Source organism: Protobothrops mucrosquamatus, unplaced genomic scaffold (genome assembly GCF_001527695.2).
Source record: "Protobothrops mucrosquamatus isolate PMUCROS unplaced genomic scaffold, P.Mucros_1.0 scaffold902, whole genome shotgun sequence".
Lineage (NCBI taxonomy): Eukaryota > Metazoa > Chordata > Lepidosauria > Squamata > Viperidae > Protobothrops > Protobothrops mucrosquamatus.
Window position 1 is genome coordinate 635,237 of NW_015387154.1, and position 3,824 is coordinate 639,060.

At 36.5% G+C, this 3,824-nt stretch overlaps 1 non-coding gene across 1 annotated transcript; it reads right to left on the reverse strand.

The window, feature by feature from the left end:
- Nucleotides 1–1,274: 1,274 nt before the first annotated feature.
- Nucleotides 1,275–1,377, reverse strand: LOC114922787. The gene has a single exon (XR_003810483.1). It is a non-coding gene; the product is annotated as a U6 spliceosomal RNA (small nuclear RNA).
- Between the last annotated feature and the right edge of the window lie 2,447 nt (nt 1,378–3,824).

A 3,824-nucleotide genomic window follows, 5' to 3' on the forward strand; every position in this document is an offset into this window, starting at 1 on the left:
CTGAGTTTTCATAACAGTTCAGAGTAGACATCTGAACTGATGGTCGAACCACGCTCCATGAACTTCACCAGCAGTACTCCTTTGGCATCTTCACATTTGGCAGGATTTTCTATGGTACCACTTCCAGTGTGGTGTTGGTTCATGATAATGCTCACCTGCACACCGCTAGACGCACACCATTGGGATGTTTTTTATAACCCCCCTTATAACCCAGATTTGGCGCTGAGCGACTACTACTAAGGAATTTCAAACCTTGTAAGTCGTTATGACAAGTGCCTCAATTTGAATGGCGATTATGTCAAAAAGTAATGTAATGTTGTAGTTTTCTAATAGGTATAATAAAAGTTCTGTATCTGTGAGTGTCTGATAACCAAATGGAGGTTTATTTCCGAATTGCCCTCATATTAAATAATTAGCATCTACTGGATATAATGCAGATCCATAACAAATGCAGATTATGGTATTTGTACTGAGGATACAAAAGAAATGTTTTGGAGAGAAGGCTAATTTGCAGCTATTTGGTAGCAATTTAATTGCACTTGTAACTTGCTTCCTTTTGAAATACCACTGAACATAAACATAACAAAAGGTTACTTTGGATATGGAGAAATCAGAAATTCCCCAAAGCTTTTTTTTTTTAAAGAAGCCGACATTCGTAGCTTGAAATGCTAAACAAAGTGTGAAAGTTTATTAGAAGAAGGAACATAATGAGTCAATATCCAGATAAATATTTGCCACTTGCAAACACCGTACAAATAAAGATCTTAATCAATCTGACAGCAACTCATAAGTTAGTGGAGTGTTCAACACTCCGAGACGAGGAGATTTTAAAAACCGAACACCATGTTAATGAATTTTTAATTTTCTTTTTTATTGAGCATCCCCTGAGCCTTGTTGAAAGATAAAAGTCAGAGTATCAGATTAGCTATGGCATCAAATCCATCAAGGGCTGAAATGTTCTTTGTCTGTCTGCCTGCTTGCCTGCCTGCCTGCCTCTCTGTTTGTCTGTCAATTAATGGATCGATCTATCGACTAAACTACATTGGAAGAGAGGAGAGAGGTCATGTCAATCTTCCAGTGATTGCAGCAGCTGCTCACGTTATTAAACAAAACAGAAATAAGTTATTATGACAGCCCCGTTTTGTACATCTAAATGCCTGGCCTGAATGCGTGACCAAGAATTAGTTCATTTTTATTTAGTTAAAATTTTATCTTGCAAAATGCCAGTAACTATATCCAAAAATAAATTGTACAAACCTTCTGCTAAGAATTAAAAAAAAATAGAATAGCAAATAGAAGGTTTACTAAAGAAAGTGACGGGCATGCTAATCTTCTCTGTATCGTTCCAATTTTAGTATATGTGCTGCCAAAGCGAACTAGAGAGATTTACGATAAGAGGAGAAAGGGTATTAACCAATGATCTACTAAATTAAGAAATGGATTATATGTGAAAATATTAGAATGTTATTGTTGGAATACTATGTATGTTGTAGGAGGGATACCCGAAGTCTTATTAATATGTTTATTTAAGATGAATTTGAATATGTTAATCGAAATTAGTGAAGCTTAAAAGCAGGATGATGATTGTTTGGACTGACTGAATTTTATGAAGAAATGGATTAAACTAAATTTGTTATATTATGTGAGGGAAATAGAGAGGGAAATCTTTAATGTACTAACTTCAGTTATATGTGTATGACTTTGTTTTGGGATGATTGATTTCCCCTCCACCACGGTGTTTTCTTGAGCACTCTGATGTAAACATTAAAAAACTAATAAAATTTGTTTGAAAAAAAAAGTGACGGACAAAAAAGAGATAAATAAAGGCAAGATAGGAATTGGCCATGGGAATAACAGATTTCATGTTGGTGGAGTTCTCTGTCAAATCAAGGAAAGTCTTATAACTTATTAGCAGAGAAAGGCTCTAATTTGCTATGTGTATGTTTCTCCTCATAACTGGTGCAATTAGAACCTGTGAAAATTTATTCACAATATTATTTATTTATTTATTTATTTGTTTGTTTGTTTGTTTGTTTGTTTGTTTGTTTGTTTGTTTGTTTGTTTATTTATTTCCTGCCCTTTTTTTTTAATAAACTCAAGATAGCAAACATATCTAATATTCTTCCTCCTATTTTACCTACAACGACAACAATCCAGTGGGGCTGAAAGAGGGTGACTGGCCCAAGGCCATCTAGCTGGCTTTCATGGCTAAAGGGTCTAGAACTCACAGTCTGATAGTTTCAAACCTGGTGCCTTAACCACTATGGGCATTGTTCTATTGATTATAAAATCAATAGTGGTGCCTTAACCACTATGGGCATTGTTCTATTGATTATAAAATCCCATTTCAAATTTCAATATATATATATAAAGGTTTCAACATCCCTGTGCTGAAACTATGCGTAGTCCAGTTACACACAGTGTACCCTACGTAACTCCATCTAACATAAGGGGAGATGGGCGGCACAAACATTTAATAAATAAAATAAACAAACAAACAAACAAATAAACAATCAATCTAAGAGATCCCGCTTTCTCAGAATACCTTTCAATATTCACTCATTGTACAGTCCTAGTTTACAAAGTGAAAAGCACTCTAGGAATCATTAGAAAGAATCAATCAGTTGCATATGCAGAAGATTCAGGGATTTAAATTTGGATGGTTGGCTACATTTAAAAGGTCTGCACGCACATCTGAAAGCTACTTAAAATAAAAGTCAGTGATCCATAACTTCAGAAAGCTGCAAAACTACCCCCTTGAGGTTGCAGTTGATTCTGGTTTTCTATGCCATAGCTCTCTTTCATCTTACAAGCTTTAACTAGAAAAGACACAGAGGCAATGAACTCTGTCTTACCACTGGATTTGAATTGTGACCGTACTCTTAATTGTTTGAAGTATCTCCTGGGAACATCACTTTCCCCACCTTTATGCCAAAGGAGCATGAGAGTTAAAGCATGCAAGGAACCATAATGTTTCTACAGGAGGATTAGTTTAACAGCCTATATGTTAAAGGGAATAAATTGCATATCCGTTAGCAGAAACAGACCATATGCTAGAAAAGTCATTGGATCTGCTTCACTGGGGGGGAAAAAAAATCAGCAATACACTACAATTAGAAGGCCTCAGCAGTTAGAAAATCTTTAAAGTCAACCCAACAGTTACCAAATGAACTTTTAATGACGCCTTCACCATCTGGGAGACAGCCTCTTCAACGGAAGGCAGGTTTGCATATCATAAAAATATGCATTCTAATGTATTCTAAGTTATCTACAGTGATGTTAAAATTTCTTAGAATGGGTATTTTACAAAGCCATGGGGGTGGGGATTGGAATGTCTGCAGAAGGAGAATTCATTTGGGTTGTCATCTAATTTATTAATCAGTTTGGCAAAAACATATGTCTATAGTCCAACTGTTTACCCCTAAAAGGCCATTAAAGCAATAGCATTTCCATCGTTGTATTATATTGCAATGTGCCAGTTATACTTGTAGACCTTTCAGTTCTGTTCATCTCCCATAAAATGTGAACAAATAAATTTTGGACTGTCAATGTCTATGTCTATGTAGGGGGCGAGATGGCTCAGTAGATAAAGACGCTGAGCTTGTCAGCTTAGACAGCTGACAGCCCAGGTTCAAGACCCAAGCTCCCTGCAATGGGGTGAGCCCCAGCTCCTAACCACCTAGCAGTTGAAAAGCATGCAAATGTGAGTAGATTAATAGGTACCACTTCAGTGGGAAGGTAACGGAGTTCCATACGCATTTGGTGTATAGCCATGCTGGTCACATGACCAAATTGTCTTCGGACTACACTGGGTCCCTTGGCCA